This window comes from Gopherus evgoodei, chromosome 4 (genome assembly GCF_007399415.2).
Source record: "Gopherus evgoodei ecotype Sinaloan lineage chromosome 4, rGopEvg1_v1.p, whole genome shotgun sequence".
Taxonomy (NCBI): Eukaryota; Metazoa; Chordata; order Testudines; family Testudinidae; genus Gopherus; species Gopherus evgoodei.
The window spans coordinates 120,575,106-120,602,400 of NC_044325.1; the positions used below are offsets into that span (position 1 = coordinate 120,575,106).

Sequence of the window (27,295 nt, forward strand, 5' to 3'; positions counted from 1 at the left end):
GCTGGTTAAGATGCTATGCCCTGGCTTGGCCGTGCCCAAGAAACCCAGTCACAGAGGAGCAGCGCGGTTCTAACTGCGGGGATGGCATGCGGCGCTGTGTATCCGGCAGGCACCAGGACGCCGGATGGGACGCTCTCCCAGAGTCTAACAGGGCAGGGACCATCCTTCCATTGTGGGTCTGTACAACGCCTTGCACAACAGGGTCCTGGCCCAGGACTGGGGCACTCCTAGGGGCTCCCGCAATCAAACAGCTGGATCTCACTTCATCCCCTGTGGTGCTCCACTCCTTGCACCCGCAGGGGGTCGGGCCTGGCATAGGCTCTTGTCAAGTGGCTAAGAGAATCCAAGGCTGCCAGTTAGGAGTGGGGGTCTGAAGGAACTGGAGAGTCCTTAGGATAAGAGGGAAGGTTCTCTCATGGATCAGTAACTGGTTAAAAGATAGGAAACAAAGGGTAGGAATTGATGGTCAAGTTTCAGACTGGAGAGAGATAAATAGCAGGGTCCCCCAGGGGCCTGTCCTGAGACCAGGGCACCGTATTCACAAATGATCTGGAGAACGGGTAAGCAATGAGGTGGCAAAATTTGCCGATGATCCAAATTACTCAAGAGAGAGAAGTCCAAAGCAGACTGCAGAGAGTTACAAAGGGATCTCACTAAATTGGGTGACTGGGCAACAACATGGCAGATGAAATTCAGTGCTGGGCAATGTAAAGTAATGAACTTTGGAAAACATAATCCCAACTCTGCACCACTTGATAGGCTCTACCTTAGCTGTGAATCTCTCCTCACATGGACGCTGTTCCAGTCCCCCAGCATTTCTGTTGCCCTTCTCCGCACCTTTAACAATTCCAATAGAGCTCTTTGGCACTGGGGCAACCAGAACTGCACGCAGAAAAGCTACGTAGCTCATACCCACTCTGAGAACTCAGGGGCACCAGTGGGACCCTGCACCAGGATCTATTGCCACAGGCAGTGATGCCCCTTCTCCATCCACCAGCAGCCTCCCGGGACGCTCTCCCCCACCCGCTCAGCAAGAGGCACTGGCACCAGAGATGCCCCCTAGCACCCATCCACCCCAGCTTCTTGTGTGACTAGCAGTTAAAATCAAATGACATGTGCCTGGGTGCCCAGAAGGAGCCCATGAGGAGGCACTAGCTAGAACTAGAGGCAGCTGAGGGAAGTGCTGTGACACCCTCAGGGCTGCTTCATCCGTGACCTGCAGCATCACCGGGGTCCTCAACTCAGCTCTGCCCAGGCACCCCAGGCCTGACCTGCAGCCCCCCAGTTATCCCAGCCCTGGGCCCACCCAGCTAAGCCCATGCACACCAGTGCTGACCTGCAGCCCCCCAGTTATCCCAGCCCTGGGCCCACCCAGCTAAGCCCATGCACACCAGTGCTGACCTGCAGCCTCTCAGTTATCCCAGCCCTGGACTCCACCCAACTCTGCCCAGGCACCCCAGTGCTGACCTGCAGCCCCCTCCCCACCCCTGGCTATCCCTTCCCTGGGCCCCACCCAGCTCTGCCCAGGCACCCCAGCTGTAGCTTGCTACCTCCTCACCCCATGGCTTTGCCCATGGCCCCCAAACTGCCCCCAGACTCCCTGCTATTTCAGTGGTGGCCTCTGCTGAGCACAAGCTGCCAATTAAGTTAAATGGGACAAGGACACACGTCAAGCTGGGCCAGGCCAGGATGTGGTCTTGGGGCTCTGGGAACTTTTGCCAAGTTCTGAGATTATTTTTGAGTCAGAGCTGCTGTGTTCCGACTGCTCTCTGCAGGCGAGGTCTGAGCTCAGTGGCTACCACAAATACTTCCTGAGACCACCAGCCAGGCTTGGGCCATCAGCTTAACCCAGCTGCCCTGGGCTCTCTCAGTGTTTGAGCTGGGCACATGGAGGGCACCAAGAGCAGCAGAATGCAGGACAGGTGGCAATACCCAGGCCCAACTGAATTACATTCAGTGCCCCGCCCGGAGCAGCTGCTGTCACCTGCTGGCCCTGCCACAGCCTTGGAGGGGGAGCCCCCCGCACCTGGGAAGTCCTGCCTCACTTCTGGCACTGCTGGGGGAGTATCAGGGCCAGGTAATGGCATGGAGCATGCAGCAAGGGTGGGGCTAATGCAGGAGATGGAGGGGGCCAGCCCAGGCAGCATGGGGCAGAGGGCATGTGTCTCTGGGGGCTGAGCACAAGCCTGGAGGGGGGCTGCAGGGGAAGGGACTGCCCTGGCCCCGGGAGGCATGTGCCTGGCAGACAGGGGCTGGCCCTGAGGCTGGGGGCACTGCTCTTGGCCAGGGCTTCCTTCACCATAGCTGTGCTGAGCAGCTCATCAGTGTCAGCTTTAATTACACCTAAGGCAGCCCAGCCTGCAGCCCTGATGTAAGAGCAGGGCTGAGCTGCAAGCTCCTGGCTCCATGGCTGAGCACCCAGTCCCAGAGATGGGGCCCCAGTGCACCCGGCTGGCCAGCCCCCACCTGCCCCACAGCACTGCAGCACAGGGAGGCAGCACGTCTTCTAACACTCCTGTTTCTCCCCCAGCTATCCCCAGCAAGGCAAGCAGCAGATTCCCCAGCCCCAATGCCCCTGGCTTGGCAGCATTCATCACCCCCCAGCCCCGACAGCCCTGGGGGTGGCAGGAGTGCAGGGCTTGGGCTGGGGCGCTCACACAGCCCTCGATACTCCTGTCCCCTGGGTGCAGGACACACCCTGCATGGGCGACTGCCACAGCTGCCCCCACACCCTGATCGCTGAGGTCGAGTAGGACAATCACAGCCCTGCCTGTAACCCCCTTCTGAGTGCCCTGCACTGGGAAGTTTGCTCCACCCTGGAGACGGTGAGAGGGGAAGGCCCCAGCATGTTTCTCCTTCTGTCCCTTGCATCTCATTCTGAACCTGAGAGGCTTCCAGGGAGAAGGGAGCAGCAGGGGCGGCACATCAAACCCGCCATGGCACGGCAGCCACCACACTAAGCACATCGGACTCTATAGAGAGGCAAGTGCAGCCTGGGGTTCGAAGTTCTCTCTTCCACTTCAGTAACGAGCCAAATGAAGATGAAACTGCAGATCGGCTTGGGGCTAGAGGGAACAGGGCCTGTGGGATCCCACAGGGCTCCAGTCCTTTTTGATCCGCTTCCGTCCCATCCAGAGGGGGTCTCCTAAACCGGCTCCCATGCCCAGCGTCAAGACAGAGCCCCAGATGCCATCTAGGGCCACACCTTGGGCACCCGCCCTGACCCTTAACCCCAATAGGTGCAGCCTGTGGAGGCAACGCTTGCTTTCTCAGCATGCCACGCTCCACCAGGAGGCTGAGCATGGTCGGGTGGGGCCTGTGGTCTTCATGGGTCCCAGATCTGCAGTAGAGATGGGACTGAATCAGAAGCCTGGATCCAGGCCCCCTGGGGCCTATGGGGACGGTTGGATCCGATGCAGATGCGGCTCAGGTCCCTCCCTGGTTCGTGGGGCTCCCTAGGCACACTCACTAGGCAACACGAGTAGCACTGAGGAGGGGGGTCTGGACAGCATTTTTCAATCTGCAGGCGAAGGCTTGGCCACAGCAGCCACCCGGCTCAGTAACTGCAGATTGGCAGGAAAGAGCTCTCCTGCAGGAGCCGAGTCTCTTTGCCAGAGAGCCCCCATCACTCAAGCTCACATTTACCACACGTGAAGGAGGGAAGGACTCAATCAATTGCTCCGGGGAGGAGGATGCTGCAAACACAGCCTTCACTCATGCTAAGTGGCCTGGAAAGGGCTGTCTGCTCTGGGCATCAATCCTGGTCTAAACCCCAGCCTCGGAAGTGCTGGGGGAACAGCAGAGACTATCTATGAGCCGGGGATCCATGGGGGGCTACTCCCCCCCCATTCACACCTAAAAACCAGACAAGCCCCCAAACTCTCTCTGAAGCGTCAAGGTTCAGGCTTCACACAGGAAAGCAGAGGCTGCCCACCGTGTCTCCTCTCACCAGCTTGGGTGGGGCTGGAGCTCCATCCCACTAGATGTGTGTCTAGTGGTCAGATCGGGGGCAGGACTCTGGGGTTCCAGGCCCAACTCTGACACTGCTTCCAGTTAAGTGAGTGACAAAACAACCCTTGGCTTGTTGGAGCGGAGAGCTTCGAAGCAGGCTCTCAAAGGAGCCCGGGCCAGGTGTCCAGTTCCCAGAGCGTCCCTGACAGCAGAGCTCTCAAACTGCTCCGTGACAGCATGGCATGATAATTATTTCCAGGCTAAAAATTTCCCTCCAGCACTTTTTTTTTTTAATACTGATCCTTCTGCTCTGCTGAGCAAATGGAGGTTTATAAAAGTCTCTACTTACAGCATTACAATAATCTGCTTCCCAGGATAACATAGCAGGGATTTTGAAAATGGATTAGCTGTTCACTAATGCACCCTCCCCACCCCCCGACCTGTGTAACTGACACCTCCGAGCCTTTCCAATGAACAGGAAGATCTGGAACCCAACCAGGGTCGCTAGGAGGGGGAAATGAGAGCTCATGACAGGCAGGAGGCAGAGGAGTGAGGAGTCTGTTTTCACATAAAGAGTGGGCAGAGCCAATTGTGGAATTGCCTGGGCATTTTTGCGTACAGGCGGGTGCTTAGAACAGTGATGGCCAACATCAAGCTGAGTTTGATGCTCTGCTCCATGAATGCACCCAACGGGGAGAGAACTAAATGGCCATAAACAAACAAGGGGCGGGGGGAGGTCATTGGAAACCAGCGTGAGGCACCAAGTAGAGAGCACCAAGTTCCCACACGTCACTTTCTCGCTCAAAGGTTCAGCTCCCCTGCCGCCCTCAGAGTCACATCAGCCAGCTCTACCGGCTGCAGCCAGGCCTCACTGCTTTCCACTCCTCTCGCCCCTGCTGAGGGCGCTGGACCAACCCAGCATCCATCAGGGCCCCGTTCCCCGCTCTCCTGTGCCTCTCACAGCCAGTCAGCTGCCCCAGCTCACAGAGAGCTGGACACTGCCACTTGCACCAGAACCAAGGGCGACATCGGGCACCTGGGAATGAGGGATCAAGCCCAGCGGGTGTCACTGAGGGTGCGGCTAGGCCTGCAAAGCCTGGGGAAGACACCCTCAAGGATCCTGCCCAGCAAAGGTACCGGGAGGAGCGCAGCTGAACAGGGCTGACCCTTGCTGGGGGTCCAGTTCAAGGGCCGGGCAGAGGTTCAGGCAGGCCCATATCCTGGCAGCACTGGTCCTGGCAGGCCTGCTCTGCTCTGGGAGGGAAGGATGGACAGGCAGAGACTCCTTGGCTGCTGTAGGTGTGGGCACTGCCCCAGCATCCCACCTCCAGGGTTAGTGGAGCATCAGTTTTGTGGGTGAGATTCCCCGAGTCTGGGCAGCAGGATCCCCTCCTGGACTGTACAGCAGGGAGAAGAACAAGCCTGACTCCCCAATATCTACACCAGGCCCCACATGGGCATGTCTACACTGGGAAAAAAAGCCTTGTGATGCCAAGTCTCAGAGCCTGGGTCAACTGACTCAAGCTATAAGGCTAAAAACAGCAGTGTAGATGGTGGGGCTCGGGCTGGAGCCCACCAGGGGGAAGGGTCTCCAAGCCTGAGCAGGGATGCCTACATTGCTATTTTTAGCTCTGTAGCTCCAGTCCCGCAAGCCCCAGTCAGCTGACCCGGGCTCTGACCCTTGCTGCCGTGAGTCTTTTTCTGCAGCGTGATGATGGAGTCTCCTGTCGAGTTTGATGGACGGAGCTGCTGTCAGTTATTGCGGGTCCTGAGATGAGGCCAAAGACCAGTTTCGGTCCTGCAGCCCCCATCTGCAAGTGCCACAGACAAAAACAACTGTAAATGAATATGCACCTCGTACGTCTTTCCTTGACTGCAGCCATGCATCAGCTCTTGAAGCCTTTCAGTCCACAGCGGCAGAGCGGCCACGATCGGGTCTCGTAGTGGGCTAAGGGCTCCCAGGTGTTGAGGCCAAAGCTGCAAGACTGGAGGTTGGCCTGGAAAGTGTCTTTACAACATTTTCTTGTTCTAGTCTGCAATTCTCCATAAAAGACGCCCTTTGGGATTATGCCATCACACATATAACCCACATGAGCGCATGTCTCAGCTGCGTGCTCCACATGAAAGCTTCTATGCTGGTGATGTGACAGTACTCAAGGACCTCAATGTTTGGAACCAAAATCTGGCATTCAATTCCCATTATTCGCCACAGACATCATAGGCAGAACTGAGCCAAGCATTCCATGTGGCGTTGATAAGCAGTCCACGTATCGCAGCTGTAGAGGAGTGGGGTGACGATGGTGGGGAAAACATTTTTTTGCAGTCTGACACCATATTCGTTCCAGAGATGACCCGGATGTATTCCAAAGGCTGTGTTGGCTGCCCCAGTGCACTTCATAATGTTGCCAGCAATCACTGCATTTTATGAAACGACACTGCCGTGATGAACTAGGAATGTTCTTAATGTTTCTCTGAATACTGTGCTGGTGCCTCAGTGTCCCCTAGGCAGTTCTTAAATATCTAGCAGAGCAAAGGGCCAGTGCACCTAAATGCCTGACCCTCTGTCTCCTAGCAACTGATGGCCTGGGCCCCTTTTCTGCAAAGGTGCCAACTGAAGGTGTTGGCGACAAAGAGATCAAGTGACCTCCTGGCCTGGAGAAAGGAACTGAGCAGAGGAGGAGGGACTGGAGGGGATTTTCAGTCTGGGGCTTGCTGGGGACGAGGAGTGAGGGCAGACGTGGGTGTCTAGCTCACTGCCCGCCCCCCACAGAATGGACCCGGCCGAGAGGTCCGGTTCTCTGTACCTACAAGCTCTGTTTTAGACTGTGTTCCTGTCATCGAATAAACCTCTGTTTTACTGGTTGGATAAGAGTCACATCTGACTGTGAAGTAGGGGTGCAGGCTCCCCCACGGCTTCCCCAGGCCCCCGCTGGGGCGGGTTGATTGTGGGAAGCACACGGAGGGGCAGAGGATGCTGAATGCTCCAAGGAGAGACCCATGAGGCGAAGACGTGTGAGCTTCTTGCCCTGAAAAAGTCTGCTCCAAAGGAGAGGAGGCTCCCCAAAGTCCTGACTGGCTTTGTGGGGAGCAGTTCCAGAGCATCGCCCAGTGACTCCGCGACAACTGCCTTGTCAGCAAAACTTGTTGATTACCTCGTCGATGGACATAACTGGAGGAGATGCAGTACTTCCTTGTCAAGGCTGGACCATGGCTTCTGTCTTCTGCAGGCTCAACAGTTTGCTGCATGCACAAAGCAGTCAGGAAGCAAAAATGCCTCAGATGTTATTGGCCAGTACAGCACAATCAGCAGCAAGCAGTAATGCCTGAATAATTATTTCATAATCTTTGTCTTCACATGCAGGCAATGCAGATTCAAAACACCTCCATCCATATGGTACTGCATATAAATGTCACAATCAATGTCTCTGAATGCATGTATTAGAACAGCTGCAAACACGATACTAAATAATGTCGGAGCAAGAACGCAGCCTTGTTTTCCTCCATTGGTGACAACAAAGGGAGCTGAGAAGCAGCCTGGGTGAAGGACAAGAACCTGCATTCCCGCATGGAAAGATTTAATAATGTTGACAAACTCATCAGGGCAACCGAACTTGGAGGACAGTCCACAGGCCATCTTGAGTTACACAATCAAAGGCCTTAGTAAGCGCGACAAAAACAACATATAGCTCTTGGTTCTGCTCGTGACATTTCCCCTGAATTTGGAAGAGTGTGAAGATCATGCCAGAAGAAGCCACACTGGCTTAGGCAGCATCTTCTCCATGAGTTGATCAATTAACATGACTCTGGTGAGCATCTTTCCTGCATTGGCAAGGAGCGAGAGGCCAGGATGGTTACTGCAAGAAGCATGATTGCCTTTTCTTTTGTCCAAGTGAACAGTGTTTGTTCCTGGGGCACAGCCTCCAGTTCCCAAACCTGAAGTAGAGGCCAGTGAACTTCCTGGATGGCTTCTGGCCCCCACATTTGAAGTTCACCCCAGGAACACTACCTGAACCTTCTGCTTTGCTGTTTGGCATTTGCTTGGCAGCTGTTCATATTTCAGAGACGTGCGGCAGGATTGAGAGTTGGCCTGGAATTGGAAGTTGTTCAAGACAGGGCCGCCCAGCGGATTCAGGGGGCCTGGGGTCTTTGGCGATGGGGGGCTCCTGCCACCAAATTGCTGCCGAAGACTTGGCACTTCGGCAGTGGGTCCTGGAACGGAAGGATGCCCCCGCAGCCGAATTGCCACTGAAGACCCAGAGCAGAAGAAGCTCTGGGGGCCCGGGCCCCATGAGAGTTTTCCCGGGCCCCCGGAGCGAGTGAAGGACCCAGCTCCAGGGTCCCTGAAAAACTCTTGTGGGCCCCCACCCCCGGGCAGCCCTGGTTCAAGATCACCAGGCACTGATGCTGAGGTGGTGGCCAGTAGCTAGTTCTAAACCTTATTAAAGTGCTCATCCCATCTTTTCAGAATTTGCCCATGACTGGCCAGTCGCAATGATGCATCTGCACTCCAGACAGGGCTGGTACCATTAGATGGTGGGCCATACTGGTCTTCAGCTCAGCAAAAACCTGCTTGGAGCCTTTTGGGTCTGCCGCTTACGGAAGCCACTTGGCTTTCATTTTCCACCAGCTCCCCTTCCCATGGAGAAGCTTAGCTTGCACTTTATATGGGAATAAGCCATTTTTTTTAACAGGTAAGTTTTTGTTGTTTATCCAGCAGGCATGGAAGTCAGGAGCTGCTTTATCTCATTAAATCAGTTCTGATGCTTCCTCTTCACAAAGCCGAGGATGTCTTTAGACACACTGAACACTATTTCCTTAAAAGACGACCAGGCAGAGTCACCGTTTATTGTATCTGACTGAGGAAGTGCATCCAGAACTTCATCAAGTTTTTTAACAAGCCCTGCACGCTCAAGCTTGGCTACTGGAGATTGATGACACCGGCACTGTTTTAATTGGAAGCTCAGTGTCGCTTTACATCTCACAAGTCGATGATCAGACCACACGGATGCTCCCGGCACTACACCGGTGGTTTTAACGTCCTGCCAGGGGTGTTGATGTGCAAAGACAGTCAGGTACATGCCAATGACCCCAGAGCAGGGATGCATCCATGTTGCTTGGTGCTTTGTTGTTGTTTTGCGCTTTGTTGCAGTGTAGACATATCCTGTATGACCAGCACCACACCCTGAGCACCCTTCCTTCCCAGCCTGCACAGCAGTCACAGGAAGGAGCTAGTAGACAGCCAATCCTGGGTGAGGCCCCTTGCTGTCTGACTCACACAGTGGAATTAGAAGACTCCTAGACAGTAATACCGAGCACCAGCAGGGTGGCACTTGGCAGGTTCAAAGCATTGTACAAACACCAGTGGAGCCTTGGGAGGAAGGCAGCCTCCCCACCCCTCACAGATGGAGAAACAGACCCAGGAAGGGTGAAGTGATAGGTCCCAGCCACACAGCAAGGCAGGCTCAAGGTTGGGATTAGACTTTGCCATTTGCTGGCCCCCAGCATGTGCTCAGTCCCCCAGCCCACACAGCCTCCCAGCGGTGATGCTAACACCTTGGTGCAATTCGCTTTCTTCTTCCCATATGGCTGCTGTTTGCTTGCCTTTTGCAAGCCTGAAGCAACACACATTCCCCCTCGTAGAAAGCTCCCTTCACTCTCCCCCTGCCACCGCCTGCCCCAGTAAAAGCCTCCTGGGTCTGTTCGAAGAGAGATTCTCTTTCTTCTCCTCTAGCAAACACAGCTACAGCCTGTGCTGGTATCCTTGGTGATCGTGTCTTGGCAGGGAAAGAGGGTGGGGGAGAGATCCTTCATGCCAGCTTCTCTTCCTGTCTCTTCTCACCAAGATACCACCCCCAGGAGATGCTGAGGGAGCCCTGGCCTGCTCCGGATCTCTGCATCAGGGTGTGTTAGCCCCATTGGACCGTCTTCCCACACAGAACTCCATGCCCATACGTAGCCCCGGGAGTCCTCGGCCCCAACCCGAACCCCCAGCCTCAAGGGAGATGGCTTCATGTGAACATAACTGAAAACCCCAGGCTCTTCCCAATGGTATGGGAGGAGGGCACTTGGCCTCTCCCAGTGAGATCACGAATGGCTCAACGAGAGCGTCGGGAATAACCCAAGTACCCTTGCAGCCATAGCAATCTAGGATATGGTGTTTTCACAGCACAGCAACAGCACTTTAAATGCGACACGCCCCCCCCCCCCCCCCAAATGTCAGATCCTGGCAGCTCCCAGCTCCCACAGGCTGCCAGTGAGAAAATCAAGAGAGGCCAGACCGTGCTCAGTGCAAACACAGCCATGCTGAGATTGCTGGGCTTTGCTGCTGGCACAGCCAAAGTTAGGAGGCAGGTGCTTGGAGGGGCTAGTTGAGAGTGAAGGGCTAGATGCTGCCCCACGCTGGTGTTTGCTGACCCCTCAGAAGCACCAAGTCCCCCACTCATTCCAAAGCTTCCCTGCTGCTTTCAGCAGCCCCTGTCTCCTCCGCCCAGCTCCCCGGTGCACTGCCCTGCTCCCATTAGTATTCCAGAGGCAGCACAGCCCCTTTGTCTCCTAGGAGATGGAAGTAGAAATACCATCCACACTACATCTCAGGAACAGGAAATTAACTTCTAAAGTCCCCTTATTCTGCTCGCTGTTATTAGCCAGCCCTGACAACCCCATTTCTTTTCTCTCGCTTGGCAACTTCCCCCATCCCCCTCCAGCTTGCCGCCCAGCCACTGTCCCTTCCTTTTACATCGACGCCGTGCGTCCTTTCACTTGGCAGGGGCAGGCGAGGGACGATCAATGGACCCACAGAGCCAGGGGGGAGATGTGAGGGGCACTGCGCACAAGCAGCCATTCAGATCTGTCTGGCATTAGCTGCCCTTCACAGGGACGCCCAGAGAGCACAATGGGCCTTTTCAACTGGAGCTGTTAGCCAGTCAGTCCCCTCCTTCCTTTCACCGTCTTCGCTATGCCCACTCTCTGCTCCCCATGTGGCACTGACATTCCTCTCCACCCCCGACTTCCGTCCAGAGAGTAATTAGCCACAAGGCTGGGGTGCTGCTGGCACAGATCTCAGCAAAAGGGCCCCTGAGCCGAGGATGCTCTTGCAGTGCCTGGGGATGGGGAAGGCCAGTTTGCACTAAGCCCAGTCTGAGAGGTGGTGGGAACAATCGCGGTGTGTTAGTGCCAAAGCCACGGGCTCTCTGCTGCCCAGCCTGCGAGGTGTAAGGCCACTGCTCAGCTCCCAGCTCTGGGGCAGTCTGGTTTCTCTCAGTGTCAGTTTTATTAATAATGGCGCTGAAAGCCTGGGACTCCTGTCCAGGAAGTTTAACAGAGCATATGACGTTCCTAAGGGAAATTCCCTCAGCTGATCACAGCCAGTCTTGCGAGGGACAAGGGCTCATCCCCCCAGGACACACCTGGGATGCCCCCTGTGAATGCAGATACCTCGCTGGAGAGAGATCAAGTGCCCTCCACACGCACAGGCTCAGGGTCCCTCCAGTGCCTCTCGGCACATGCAGCTCTAGCCTGCAATTACTTCCAAGGTAGCTAGCTGCTCTCCTCCAAGCAACCCAGGGTGGGGGGAAGAGGCCAAGTTAGGCTAGCTCCTCATCTCTCTCCTGGATCTCACACACACAGAGCTGTCGTCCTGTCCTGTTAACATCCATCATCCCTGTTTCAGGGCAGGGGAAATGAGGCACAGAGGCTGAGTGACCTGCCCAAGATCCGAAGGAGAATCAGTGCCAAAGGGCGGATTAGAATTCAGGAGTTCCTGCCTCCCGGGTACTGGTGACACCACCCTGCCTCTGACACAGAGAAAGCATTGGAGCTGCGCTTTCCTGGGTGGGCTTTTTTGCGCAGGGCTACCGTTTAGCCCAGCAGAGGAGAGTGCATTTGCTCTCTCTCAGCAGGGCTGCTTGTCACGAGGAGGACAGAGCCAGGACCCCTGAGGCTGGCTGGGCCTGCAGCTCAGTGGCAGTCACTGTCTGGCCTGTGCAGCTCTCCGGGATTCACATGCGCACGGCAGCCCTACCACTGTCCCCCAGTGACTGATTGCTCCAGCAGCTCCTTTCCCCAGGTTAGGCACTGTCAGTCAGTAATGAAGCAGGCACTCGGGGGAGAAACAAACCTGTCTCTCACCCAGGGCCCCAGCTGGATTTTCCAGCTCAGCCACCCTTAGAAACGTTAACTACAGCTCACAGAGCTGTGCAGCCTATCTGCCTGCCTCCCAGGTAGGGTATTGCTGGGGGTGAATCAGACCTCACTCCAGCCAATAGCCCCTGATCTCCCTACAGCAGAGAGCACAGCTGCACCCCGTGCTCCTCAAAGGTTTCTGAAACATGGGCACGCAGTGGGGGATAACTCACGTAAGGAAACAATGCACTCGTGCTGAGGTGCCCGGGTGCCATGGAGCGGGGCGTGAGATCAAACCCCAAGCAGAACAGAACAGACACCCCTACGGCTATTGCTGACCAACTGCCCCCTCTGCTCTTCACCTCTGCTAACCCCAGTAGGGGCCTGGTTCCCCACGAGCTGGGCGCACTGGCCACCTTCATGTGGGAGCCCGCTGCCCACTCATGGCCATGCACCCTGCCCAACTCGTGGGAGGGAGCCCTGCCCTGTCTGTCTTGGCTGGGTCTCACCAATGGCTAAGCACTGCTGCCATAGTTGCAGGCCCCGTGGCCTTCCCCTCGGCCAGCCTCGTGGGACCCCCACTGGCTGTGCCACCCGGCTGGCTCCCCACTCCCCACGGCTTGCTTTCCTTGGGGGCTCTCTCTATAGTGCACAAGTGCTTTTCAGGCAGCCAAGAGGGGAAGGACCGAGTTCTGGAACTCCCGGTTTTGTTTTCTCGCCCATCCCTTTCTCTCCCCCGACACCCCTGTGCAAGAGCAGCATCTTCCCGCCTCCCTCTCTCCTAGGACCCTTCCGCAGAGGCAGGACCAGCAGGTCCTTCTTATGAACAGCAGCCCCTCCCACTCTCCCCACAGGAGTTTCCACCTCCCAGTGTGTCACACCCCCGCCTGGCCAGAGCGGGCCACAGAGCAGTAACTATCTCTCGGGGAAAGATTCAAAACTTCTGGGCCCCGGAGCTTTCAGAGAGGAACCACGTGCTTAGAATTCCTCCATTAATGGAACTGTTCCTTTCCCTCCCCTCCCCTCGTCACCCCCTTTCCCATTTTGCTGCTTTAAAACAAAAGGAGATGGAGGAAGGGCCAAAGCAGAAACCCGAATCATGAAAGACGTTAGCTGGCATCATGCCTGCTGCTTTCCCTCCAGCCAACGGCGTAAGCACCAGGACAAAGCGCTCCCGAGGTGCCGGGTGGGACTTCATCCTCATCAGCACCCGGTGCTGGATATTGGCTGTGGTTAAATATCCAGGTCCCCTTCTGCGCCACAGCTGGGGCTGCTGCACACTCCACCAATTCACAGATCGCAAGGCTGAAAGGGACCATTGTGATCATCTAGTCTGACCTCCTGTACAGTTCAGGCCAGAGAACTTGCCCAGACTTCCCAGAATTGTAAGGGACATAAAACATACAAGTTACCTGGGAAAAAATTTCATCTCACCAGTTGGAGGCATACAGAAAGAAATTCAGAGATAGAGGGAAAAACCTGCCTTTGGTGGGAGTGTAAAATCCTTTTGAACGTGGATCTTAGTCTGCAGGGCTATTCCAGCTGTCTTCTCACGCCTGTAAAGTGGGGGGACTTGGGGGTCTAGAACCTCAAAAGGTATTTAGGTGCCTGACTCCCACTGACTTCAATGGGAGCATCTGGGCTGGAGTGCCCTGAATTTCAAAGCAGGGAGAAACGGGGCTCGGGTGGAAGGATCACTTCTCCACCCCGCACGGGAGAGGACACCGTCTGTCCAGGGTCAGGCTTAGGGGAAGTGGGGAGGCACCACCAAACGGAACCAGACTGACCCCCGTGTCGTGCTGGAACCCTACAAACGTCCCTCTCCAGCGCCAGCCAGGGTCTCTGGGTCTGGCCCATGCAGGGATGACACGGGCAGCACAGAACGAAGGGCCTTGGGGAGATGGAGTTCGATACCCTAATCCCCCGGCTACCCCATACAGAATGAGCCTTCCTGGCTTATTCCCTCTCCCACCCCAAAGTGTGGTCCCCTCCCCTGGAACCCACTTCCTGCAGGGCAACGCGCCCCTCCCGCCCACGCTACCCCTTTGCATCAGCGGAGAAGAGAGCTGGCTCTTCACTCACTGGAACAGAAGGTGCTTTCAGACCCCTTTGGATGCCAGAGCCCTGCATCCCCATCCTGCGAAGTGCTCAGCCAACTGGTGGGCTACCTGTCAGGGAGATGGAGGCTGCCAGACGGAGCAGCCGCCCCGGATGCAGGCTAGCAGGGCACTAATGAAGCCATTGTTAGCAGAGCAGGACAGCTGCCGTGCTATCGGAGGCGACAGCCGAAGAACAGATCAGTGGAGGCCGAGGATGGGGAGTGCACCCATAAGCCACACGCATGGGAATAGGGTCCCAGATTGTGGGGTGAATGATGGACACTCTGGGGATGCTCATCCACTGGCCAAAGAGCTTCACTAAATGGGCTGGCACTGGCTCCATGTCCGCCTTACCCCGCATCCTCTGCTGCTCAGAGCGCAGCTGCTACAAAGCCAGCAGGGCAGGCTTAATGGTGCAGCTCAGCATCTCAATTCACACCTGCCGTGGCGTTTCAGTAACACTGAGGCCATGACACCGATCAAATTAAAGTCCCATCCCTCCAGAATCAGGGACCAGGGAGCCCCCAGAAAGGGATGCTCAGAGCTGACCCCGTTCTGGGAGAGCGAAGAATGCCACCCCTGGAGGGAAAAGTCATTTATTCTGTATTACTGCCATGATGTTTGTTCTTAATCAGTTCAAGTATTGGACAGGAAGCCAAGGACAATATTAGCCAAAAATCAACGCTAATAGACACAGCCGCAATGTGTTAGAACTGAAAATTAATACACATCCTCATACACACATTTCGAGCGCAGGATGGACACCATCAAATAGCCACTGAAAACATGCATCAGTCTGGGGGAGAAACAACCAGCCTCAGAAAGTACCAGCAAAATCCTGACACCCCAGGTCTGAGCCTCCACGCTCCAGAGAAAAGGCTCCACTCAGCCCACCAGCTCCAGGAGGAGCAGAGAACAGACATCCTGCATATTGCAGCTGGGAAAGAACAGTTGCACAATTCTGTCCATCTGCAGCCCTGTCATCCCAAGCACTCACCGCTAAGGTATCAGACTCCCAAAGATCAGGAGACTGGCATTAAAAAAAAAAAAATCAGATTTTTTAAATACAATAAATTGGTGGGGGTGGGTGGGGTGTATCTGTTTTCTAGGGTTGTAATCTTAAGCATTCACCTTGTGAAACTTTTCTCCACAATCAGGAGGGCTAGAAACTTCAATTAAAGAAATATGAAAAGTAAAAAGGCACAAGTCTCACATAATCCCCTGATTCCTGGAGCTGGATCTTTAAACACCAAATATCAGAAGACTCATGCTAATATCACTAGAGTGAGCAGCACTGCAGCTTGCTGAAGAACTGTGCGCTTTTGGAAACACCCTCCATTTCCACAGTGGGACAGTCCCACGCTCTCACTGTTGAGACAAACTGGTACTAAGCCTACATTTTCTATTGCTTGTTTCCACCACACTGCTCCTAATCATACATGCATGGATCATCCTGGACAGTTCCTCTCTATGCAATTTATAAAGGGACAGGATCCACAACCCGCAGCCACATGGGGAGTCCCAGGGCTGGGATAACAGGGGCTGCAGGGTGGGATCACGATGCCTTGGGATAGCAGAGGGGAGCTGGAGGCAGAAATCACAGTGCATTGGCAAAGTTGGGTGGGGAATCAGAAGCACGAGCGTGTGCGTGCACATGCGAGTCAGCCTGCTCCCTATTCCCTAATCTGCCTTCTGATCTTAGTCAGCAGGGGCTGAGATGTCCTTGACACCAGCAGGATGTTGAAGGAGAAGCCACTGAGCTGGAGGGGAATCAGTGCGTGAGTGGCTCGCGCTGCCTAGGAAGATAATAAATTGCCACCAACACCCTGACCCAGCTCCATTTAACACAGGGCTTCACTCCAGCACATGGATGGAGATGCGCCACTTCCCCCGTAAGCGACAAGCAAGCTGGAGGAAGGGGCCAGGGGTTAATGGAGAGAAGGGAGAATTCATGGTGACAATGTTAACTTGCCGGGTAATTATCTGTGAAGCCAAGGAGACAGCAGAGAGATGGTTCCCAGCTCCTTAACTCCATAACTGCTGGCATGCACACGCCCCTGCATGCCAGCGCCGCCTTGATACCACACGCCATCTCACGCTGCAGCTCTGCCTGGCTTCCCCTCTCAAGCCTCCCCGATTCAAGGTCCCCCGCCTCATGCACGTTAGCTGCAGCCCTTCCCCTCCAGCCAGTGGAGTGTGAGCGGGGAGAAGATCCCATGGAAAGGACCACAGTGCGAACACCTCTGGAAGCCAACAGCGCAGGGCAGAGATGCCAAGATACCACAGGGATGAGCGCAGAACAGAGGCTGCAGGTTGGAGCAGATCGTTGGGAAGAGCTCAAAGAGGCCGGGGAGGGCTAGTTTAATCTACCCCCCTCCTCCCCTTCCCCATCTGACAAGCAGCAAAGGTCCCATCACTCCGATGCTCTGCCCAGCAAGGGTGCCATGAATGACTATGCCGTCCACACGCCCGAGGGTCAACTCTGAAACTAGCCTCCGCTGTCCCGGCAGCCCCAATTCACGGCAGTCAGGAACAGGCTAAGTAGGGGTCAGAGAAGCAATTCAGGGGGACATGAACTAGAGGTGTTGCACAATCCTGCCCCTGCACTGATTCACTGTCGCTCTCTGCCCCTAGCGTCCCATCAGACATTAGCGCTTGGCTCTGGAAGATCCCTACTCAGCATGGACTGCCCTTGAGAGCAGGCAATTATGCAAACCCAACCAAGGCAGTGACCCAGGAAATCAGTGTCTTGGCTCACAGATCCACGCAGCAAAGGGAAGGCCAGGGACTGCCATGATGGCAGGCCAGCAGGGTCATAATTCCTAACCAATTTTGTTAATCACCCGCCCTTTTGCTGGAGACTGAAGGAGATTTTTAATGTAGCGACCACTCCTGGCTTTAAATCTTTCACAGTGAAATGCGCCCAGGCCAACGGCTAGCACCCTGCAGCTCCTGTCTGTCACCCTTTATGCTCCAGCACTAGGCAAACGCCTAACCCATCCCGTAACCCACCCACAGAAGTGCCATCAGCTTTACTGAGTGCTATCAGCACTTCCTACCCATCTCAGAGGAATGGTGTTACCATTGTGACGCTGGCAGACCAGGTGCCAGCTCACGCCAAGATCCCTGTGTCTCATCTAAACATTTGAGAGACAAGGTGAGGGAGGTAATAGCTTTTACTGGCCCAACCTCTGCTGGTGAGAGAGACATGCTGTCGAGCTACACAGAGCTCTTGTTCAGGTCTGGGAAAGATACTCCGAGTGACCCTGCTAACTACAAGATGGAACAGATCGTTTGGCATAGGTAGTTAGTGTGATGGGTTCCCCCGAGGGGCCAGCTGGCACTCGGGTATCATTGAGCCCTCTGACCCACCAGCCTAGGATCCCTCTCACACTGTGCTGCTGTGACACATTTGCTCTTTCACCAGCATTCATACTGGTAGGGACTCACCCAGCTGCAGTTACACGCAGGCTCTCTAACCATCAGCCTCCCAGCCTGGGCCCCCAGAGCAGTACCCTCCGGCCCTGGTCATATCTGGCCAGTATATGGGTTTAATACCCAGTCCGCCTCTCCCTCAATGCGAAGAGGACCATGCACACTTGTAGTAACCAAGCTCAGATTTCCCCCAGACACTTTAGCCAAACACACACTGGTTTGGATTAAAACATGAAATAAGTTTATTAATTACAAAAAGAGAGAGAGATTTTAAGTGATAGCAAACAGATCAGAGCAGATTACCTAGTAAATAAACAAAAATGCAAACTGAGGTCAACATACTAGATAGGTCGGATATGAAGAAGCAAATTCTCACCCCTAGTAATAAACAGGCTGGCAGATTCTTAAGGCACAAGCTGCCTTTGCTCTGCAGCTTGGGTTTCCCAGGTTTTCATACACCCTTTAGCCTGAGACCTTCATTCCCCCCAGTTCAGTCTTTGTTCCTCAGGTACTTACAAATGGGTTATTGTAGAGAGAGTGAGGTTCTCACAGAGTCCCCGGGCGATGTTCTGGAACAGCTCCCCACCAAGCCAGTCAGGACTTTGGGGAGCCTCCTCTCCCATGGAGCAGACTTGTTCAGGGCAAGAAGCTCACACATCTTCACCTCCTGGGTCTCTCCTTGGAGCATTCAGCATCCTCTGCCCCTCCATGTGCTTCCCACAGCGAGCCCACCCAGGCGGGGTCCTGGGGAAGCCACAGGGTCCTGCACCCCCACTTTGCAGTCAGACGTGACTCTCAGCCAGCCAGTAAAACAGAGGTTTATTCGATGACAGGAACAGGGTCTAAAACAGAGCTTGTAGGTACCACGAACTGGACCCTCAGCCAGGTCCATTCTGGGGGGCAGTGAGCCAGACCCACCTCAGCCAGCTCCAGACTCACAACTCCTTCCAGCCCCTCCTCTCTGCTCAGCTCCTTTCCCAGGACAGGAGGTCACTTGATCTCTTTGTCTCCAACACCTTCAGTTGGCATCTTTGCAGGGGAGAGGCCCAGGCCATCAGTTGCTAGGAGACAGAGTGTCAGGCATTTAGGTGCACTGGCCCTTGCTCTGCCAGATACTTAAGAACTGCCATGGGGACACTGAGGCACCAACACAGTATTCAGAGAAAACATTAAGAACATTCCCAGTTCGTCACATCTCTCCCCCCTTCGAGACTGAACTGAGCGAGGTCACTCCAGCCAGTGACCTGGGGAAGTTCGAAACCACCAACGTTCCCATGGATGCCCCAGCATCTCTCCCATTCCTTGGTGTGAGTTACACCAGGACAGTCCAGTCTCACGCCTTCCCTTAGGTTGAGCGTGCTTGATGGCACTTGCAGGCCGCATGTTAGAAGGTTTATGCGGCTTGAACCCTTTTGCTATCCCCAATACCACTGGGGTTCAAACTGGGATGGGGTCTTCTCCCAGCACTCTGGGCTGCAATTCAGGCTCTCTTGGTTAAGGGCCCCCATCTTGGCCTTGGCCAGCTCTGGGCTTGGACAGCCGCTTCCCACTTTGTGGCCCAGACACAACACCTCTGCCGTCCCCCCTTGCACTTTCCAGCTTTTACCGTCAGTCCGCCCTCCTTGATGCAGCCCAGCCCCCTCTTCACCTGGGACACCTGTTCCTCCCAGGTCTGGCTAAAGATGCACATGTTATTAGTGTCTGCCAGGGCCAAGGTCTCCATCGCCCTTTGCTTCTCTAGAGTTTCCCCAGGCCTAGGAATGGGGTCAGCATCTGACACTGTGATGGCTTTAAGCTTCTGATAGCCCCCACAAAACCAGATCATCTTGTCTCGCTTGGGGATCAGCCCCACGGGTGAGGCCCATGGGCTGTAAAACGGCTGGATCACATCTAAAGCCAGCATGTCCTTGACCTCTCTCTCTAGGTTCTGGGCTGCTTTCCCAGTGACTCTGAACGGGGAACACCTGATGGAGAGATTGCCTCCCACCTCAGGGAAGAGATCTACCAGGGGGTCTTCCCCCTTCTCCTCCCAATCCTCCCCTTTCAGGTCCAGGGGTCCCCTCACTCTCCTCCCATACAGCAGCTCGAATGGGAAGAACCCTATGGATTCCTGGGGCACTGCCAGCTGCCTCCCGATCCCCCCCAGTTCTACTTCCCCTTGGGGAGCTCATTCCTGGTACAGGAATCCCTTCTCCCGCAGGACTCTGTCCCTGCAGCCTTCCCCAAGGGGGTTTGCAGCGCTTTGGCCAGCAAGTTCTCTCAGCTTCTCCAAGGAGTGATCCTTGTGCAGCTCAGTCTGGGATTCAGCTGCTGGGGCAGGAAGTGGGACCTGCTCTCTCTTGCTGGCTGCGCCTGGGGTCACAGCCCCCCTGAGCCCTGTCCCTGGTAGCTCCCTCCCTGCTGTGTAATCACTTCCCAGCAGCTCGTCTGGACCAGGCAAACCTGGTTGGCAGCTGACCTGCCCTGCCTGGGTGTCCCCCCACTCAGCTGGGGTCTCAGCTTCCCCTGTGCTCAGCGCTGCCCTTGCTGTCCCAGTAGGGGCAGGCAGCGAGCTCCTTGCTTTGGTCACGGCATCAGAGCCAGCGTGAGCTCCAGTGTACAGAGGGGAGGGGAGCATCTCTCCCTCCCACACAGCCCCAGGGGGCTGGTTACAGGTAGGCAGGTATCCTGAGCCCAGCAGCCCCTGCCCCCTGCCAGCCAGGTCATTTGCATTTTCACTGACCATTTCCATCCTAGCCAATTGGTTCCCTGGATTTGAATTCAAACCCTTGGCCGTCACAGGAGCAGGGCCTGGATCCTGTCCCAAAGAGACCCAGTCACTCCCCAACAGGGCCTCCCAGCTGATATCCTGGAGAACTACCAGCCAGCCCGACCCCTCCTGGGTCTGCACAGGGATCTGGGCCATAGGCAGGGCGAAGGGCTTCAACCTGGGGACCTTCACCCAGGTCCCACAGCCCCTTAGCATCTGCAGCTGCACCACCCCAGTTCTCCCTGTCCCAGGGTCTTGCCACCCCAGGCGTGTTTTCTCACTGACCTCTGGGAAGCCCCCTATGTTTCTCCGCTCCACCATCGCCAGTCCATGCTGCTGCTGCTTCTCCTGCAGTTTTTCCCTCGGGCTCTTGCTCTCTCTCACGGTCCTCTCGCTCTCTCAGACTCTGCTCCCATCCCATCCGTCTCCGATCCCTTGATGGGGAACCCGATCATGAAGACTCTCGTCTGGTTGGGGACCAGACTCCCCGGGATGCCTGGCTGCTGCTCCAGCTGCTTCCAGATCCTCTTGTAGCCCCATCTGGGCCAGGAATCTGCTCCTCAGAGCGGTCCTTCTCCTCCAGCTGCACAATTAACTGTGCCTTGGTGAACGTCCCCATGCGTAACCCTTTCTTTGTCCACAGGATCACAATGTCCTTCTTAAGGAGATGGTGATAGGCCATCACTTCACCATTCCCAAGTGGCTCTGGGCTCACAGGCCTGTGTGCTCTTGGCTCCCCCATGGTTTCCAGGAAGAACCCCTGGTGCGCTAGTCCTTCTCGTGATCACCACCTCTTTGCCAGGGTCAAGCTGCAGACTCTTCCGCCCCTGGGACTGCTCCTGCAATCCCCAGGGGAACCCTGCTACTGCAAAAATCCTTCTCTCTCCCAGGGTTGACCCCGTTACTCCAACAGTCCTTCTCGCTGGTCACACGCTCCCAGAGGTTAAATGCCCCCTGAAACCGTCCCTCTCTGAGCCTTCAGCACGGCTGGTCCTCATTATCCCTCCTTTGTATTACTGCTCCCCAGTCACTTACTGCAAGAAGCACCATTCACGGGGTGCAGTACATCCCACCTCTGCCACCAGTTGTCATGGAGTCACCGGGCGATGCTCTGGAACAGTTCCCCACAAAGCCAGTCAGGACTTTGGGGAGCCTCCTCTCTCATGGAGACTTGTTCAGGGCAAGAAGCTCACACATCTTCACCTCCTGGGTCTCTCCTTGGAGCATTCAGCATCCTCTGCCCCTCCGTGCGCTTCCCACAGCGAGCCCACCCAGGCGGGGTCCTGGGGATGCCACAGAGTCCTGCACTCCCACTTTGCAGTTAGACGTGACTCTCAGCCAGCCAGTAAAACAGAGGTTTATTCGATGACAGGAACAGGGTCTAAAACAGAGCTTGTAGGTACCACGAACTGGACCCCTCGGCCGGGTCCATTCTGGGGGGCAGTGAGCCAGACCCACCTCAGCCAACTCCAGACTCACAACCCCTTCCAGCCCCTCCTCTCTGCTCAGCTCCTTTCCCGGGACAGGAGGTCACTTGATCTCTTTGTCTCCAACACCTTCAGTTGACACCTTTGCAGGGGAGGGACCCAGGCCATTAGTTGCTAGGAGACAGGGTGTCAGGCATTTAGGTGCACTGGCCCTTGCTCTGCCAGATACTTAAGAACTGCCATGGGGACACTGAGGCACCAACACAATATTCAGAGAAAACATTAAGAACATTCCGAGTTCGTCACAGAGGTACCATCATGATGTCATTTCTCCCCTTTATATCTTCTTCTCACTTGCTGGACAGCTCTTTTGCTGTGACCTGGGTCAAACATTTCCCATTGTGTAGTGCTATCTCTGAGAGGTTTCTATTGTACACAGTTCCTGGGGTAACCCTTGTGCTTGTGTGCATTCCTCAATAAGCCATCAACATTGTTTGGCCTTTTTACTGTTGTACCTGAAAGGCTGCTTGTAGGTGTTTTCAACCTCACAACGTTTCAGTCACACATACACAGCCAAACTTGGTAACATCTCACACGATGATAGCACATATAATCCAACTAGATATTAATGTCTAGCAGATCAAGACTTTCGGAATGATACCTCACAAGGCCTACAACACATATCCTACTGATATGACAGGCGAATAAGGGGGTGCCAGGGTGTCATGGTTAGCACCTATTCTAAGGGACCATTCAAGGTGAAGTGACTCTAACACCCTTGTAGTCATAGGAAGAAAGAGGGGGTTAGTGGGTTGCAGATTGTTGTAATAGGCGATAAATCCAATGTCTCTATTCAGGCCATGATTTTTAGTGTCTAGCAAAGTTAGGAATTTAAGCTCCCAGGCTCGTCTTTTGAAAGTGTTGTTCACATTTTGTCACAGAGTCACTGGGCGATGCTCTGGAACTGCTCCCCACCAAGCCAGTCAGGACTTTGGGGAGCCTCCTCTCCCTCGGAGCAGACTTGTTCAGGGCAAGAAGCTCACACAGCTTCACCTCCTGGGTCTCTCCTTGGAGCATTCAGCATCCTCTGCCCCTCCGTGCGCTTCCCACAGCGAGTCCACCCCAGCGGGGTCCTGGGGAAGCCACTGGGTTCTGCACCCCCACTTTGCAGTCAGACGTGACTCTCAGCCAGCCAGTAAAACAGAGGTTTATTCGATGAAAGGAACAGGGTCTAAAACAGAGCTTGTAGATACAGCGAACCGGACCCCTCGGCCGGGTCCATTCTGGGGGGCAGTGAGCCAGACCCCCAGGTCTGCCCTCCACCCTCGACCCCAGCCAGCTCCAGACTAACAACCCTTCCCAGCCCCTCCTCTCTCCTCAGCCCCTTTCCCGGGCCAGGAGGTCACCTGATCCCTTTGTCTCCAACACCTTCAGCTGGCACCTTTGCAGAGGAGGGGCCCAGGCCATCAGTTGCTAGGAGACAGAGTGTCAGGCATTTAGGTGCACTGGCCCTTTGCTCTGCCAGATACTTAAGAACTGCCATGGGGACACCGAGGCACCAATACAGTATTCAGAGAAAACATTAAGAACTTTCCCAGTTCGTCACACATTTCCTTTAGGATGAGGACTGAGAGGTCAGCTCTGGAGTGATCACTTTGTGAAAAGTGTTCACCCAGTGGTCACAGGGTGGTTCTGTCTTTGATCATTCTTCTGTGCAAGTTCATTCCAGACTGTAATGATTAGGACCTTTCCCAGACACGAAGAGCTCTGTGTAGCTTGAAAGCTTGTCTCTCACACCAACAGAAGCTGCTCCAATAAAAGATATCACCTCCCCCACCTTGTCTCGCTAATATCCTGGGACAGACACAGCTACAACAACACTGCAAACAAACAATCAACTGAACACTGACAGATACATAGCTGGATCAGTCTGGATCACCTGTATGGCAGTACTGTCAAAATAGGCATTAGAATTCTAAGTGTCTTTAGTGGTTTTTTTAATGCATACAGTGACTCAGAGGCATTCAATAATCTCCTTAGAACATCTGTATCCTATATTTAGGCATTTGTATCACAAACTTCTGTGACTATGTAAATCATCAGATTGGAGAGAGACTAGTGTGAAGTGCTGGTCTCCAACAGACCGTGTTTTGGCTTGGTCAACAAAGAAGGCCCATCAGTGCCAGACTAACTATTGTGGGACACTAAAGAGGGCAAAAGTTTTTGTTGCTCTGCTGTTCCCCTCTATAAAGATGAGCTATGCAAGTGGATTCCTCCCATCAGCTGAGGTCACAGCTCAGAGCACATGTAAAAAGAAGGAACTGGATTTCTATTATGTTTGGACCCTGTGGGGCAATGTTTTCTAGGCATAAGCAAGAGAACCCCATTGCTTAGCCTGGGTGAGCCCTAAAGGATACATAAACCTTGCTTATTGTAAAAACTTTTATTACTTTTTGAAACTTAAGATTAGAACTCATTTATGTATGTTTAACTGTTTTAACCTTGTAAATGACGCTCATTTCCTTTTCCTATTTAATACATCTTTAGCTACCACTGTCTCTGGGGTGAGATCTATGGTGCAATTGACCTGGGGTAAGTGGCTGGTCCTTTGGCACTGGGAGTAACCTGAACAGTGCTGTGATCCTTGGTGTAAGGGACCATCTATCACAATTAGACAGGCTCACCTGAGACAGATCGGAGTACCCAACTGGACTGTCTGTGACTCCATGTTAAGGCTGTTACAGTTTCTGAGGCATTTACACTTGACAACTGGTTTGTGAAATCTACCTCAAAGCCCATTTGGGGCTTGTGCCCTGCTTCCTGACAGCCTGCCCTGATGCTGGTACTCACGCTTTCAAGCCACAGCTTGACTACTCTACTTCCCGGCTCTGCCCACCCACCCCAAAGGAATGGAGCTTCTGTATTTCTCTGCTTACATCTACCTCCCATTCCCACATGGAGCCAACAGGACTCTCTGGTGGCCAGAGCACAGAGCTGTGAACAAGGAGCCTCTGGGTTGTAACACCAGCTCTGCCTTTAACTCTGTGAGCTAGGGAAAGTCACGTCACCTTTCTGAGCACTTCCCCCCGTAGAATAGGTATAAAAACCCTGCCCTGCAGCTCCGTTACAGCACATCTGCAAAGTGTTGGGTCAGTATTAAACCCTACCGAAGAGCTCAAGAGTATTACGATGCAACATCACAATCCCTACGAACACCTGGTTGGAGGACATCCAGCTGTACCAGTGGGCGCATCCGGGAGACCCCGCTCTGACTCGTATGCCTTTGCCACCAACTGGCCTTGGTGGGAAATCAGAGGCTCTTGCCTGTTCACTGCAGGTCATGACTCCCGGGTGAAGCAGTGCTGCTTGGGAGCCAAGGCACTGGATGCTCTTTAACCCTGCTGGATGGGGGGGTGGGTATCTGAAAGGCCAACAGCACCTGCTCTAGCCCCCAGGGTTCCTGCAACATCTCGCCCGTGCAGAGCAACGCAGCTTTTGTGGCGAGCTTCCTTTCCCACGCTGGGCTGGCCGGGTCTCTGCTGGTTTCATTGTCTAGCCGGCTGTTGGCTCATAGCTGGGGCTGCACAGCCTCTTAGTGTTTTGTGCATGCACACCACCTTTGTGGCTTTTGCTTCTGCTGCCTGAAGAGACTAGAACAGACACACCAGACACACACAGAGAATCACTTGTGGTCAGGACAAAGCACAGCAGGGGAAGTGGGAGGCATTGGGGAAGGAGACTCACCTATCCCAGCTGTTCAACCTCCCATGGGAGTTCATTAACTGGGGACCCCAGCAAAGCTGGTCTATGCACACAAGTGTAACAGTGAAGCTAACTCATCCGTGGAGCTGTGGCTGGGGTTTGCTCCTTGTCTATACGCAAGCTCTGCAAAGTGTGGCATGCACTACGTCGCACAGGGAATGGGCCCGGCCAGCCTTAAAAGCATAACCTGGCTGAGAAATAGAGAACACAGTTCTCAGCAAGAAACAGGACTCAGGGGATATCAAACAGGCTGGAAAGGTTTCGTGGGGCATGAGCACAGTGGGGTTGGAAATGGCTAATGGATGGTCCCTGGGTGGTTAAAGCACACAGCTGAGAGAAAGGAGATCTAGATTCTTTACCAGCTCTGCCACCCCCTCACTGTGTGTTCATGGGCAGGTCATTTAATTACCTTCTGTCTCCGTTTCCCCATCTGTCCACGGGGGACAATGCATCGCTATCCCACAGAAGTGCTGTAATTCATTGATGTATGCAAAATAATTTGAGATCCTGGGATGGAGGTCACTATAGAAGCATAATTAGGAAGATAGTATTTTAGGGTCTTTAGTTGGATCTATTCTTAGACACAAAATGAGAATGTGAAGGGTTGAAAAGGCTTATCATGCCTCTCATAAAAATGATCATATTCTCTGACTAATGGGGCATCTCCTGCTGGAAAAAAAAAATCCAGCAGAAATCCAGTTCCCTTCACTATCTTGGGGTGGAGGGGGAAGAGATCAAGATCTGAACCAAGTGATAATTTAAAATTTTTCCAAGTCTGTTCCTTTGATGAAAGACCTACATAATTCAGACTCTCTCAGGACAAATGTGAGGAAGAACGGGAGATACTGAAACTGGATGCTCTGTGAGCTGGCACCGAGCCTGGGGCATCTCCAGCCAAACCAGGAAGTAGCAGGAGAGCAATAAATTAGATAACTTTGTGTTACTACTACAATGCAGACCTGAAGTCAGAAATCACACACATGCATGCACACACTGAACAGCTTCAAGAAGTGAAATCACAGCTACGCTCCCTCCTTTATCTTTTCTTTCTGCTTTGCTAGCTCAGGCTGCATATATTTGTCTTTAATACAGTCTCTATTTGACCGGATTTTTGAGGGTGAAATTTCCCCAGCAGTTGCTGGATTCTTTCCAGACTTGTCAGTTTGTTTATTGACACTACTTGATTATGTTCTCTTCTTCTAATTGTTCTTAATGCAATTAAATGGTAGCTTGTTACATCTTCTCCCCCTGCCCCCAGGTATAAATTGCATGTAACACACTGCCTAGGAATAGAGGTAGAAAAGTGTAAATCCTACTACATTAAAAAAAACAAAACAAACAAACCAAGGCCCTGATCCTGCCAACAGGGACACATGCTTAACTGTACCCATGTGAGTAATTCCACTGAAGCCACATGCACAAAGTTAAACGTGTGGTAAAGCACCTACAGTAGGACCTGGGCCTTGACAGGCATATCAGCTAACACAGCCCAGTGGGCAACCTGACTCCCCATGGACATCTAATGCTGAACACCCATTACTGAGGGCTGGATCCAATGTCCAGACTCACACTAACTTCAGTAAGCAGTGCCTCGGCCCCTAAATCAGGCTGTTCCTCTGAGTTCTTAAGGATGCGCGGGCACTGGTGCTCAGCCTCTGTTGAGATGGTTCAGATGCCCAGTAGCTGAACGCTGGGATTTTCAAAGGGCCTAGGGCGAGCACCCAACTCCCAGCAGAATTCAAAGGGAGTTG

General features: G+C 54.0%; 1 protein-coding gene across 1 annotated transcript in view; it reads right to left on the reverse strand.

The window, feature by feature from the left end:
- Positions 1 to 27,295, reverse strand: part of B4GALNT4 (beta-1,4-N-acetyl-galactosaminyltransferase 4) — a 133,589-nt gene that overhangs the window by 63,111 nt on the left and 43,183 nt on the right.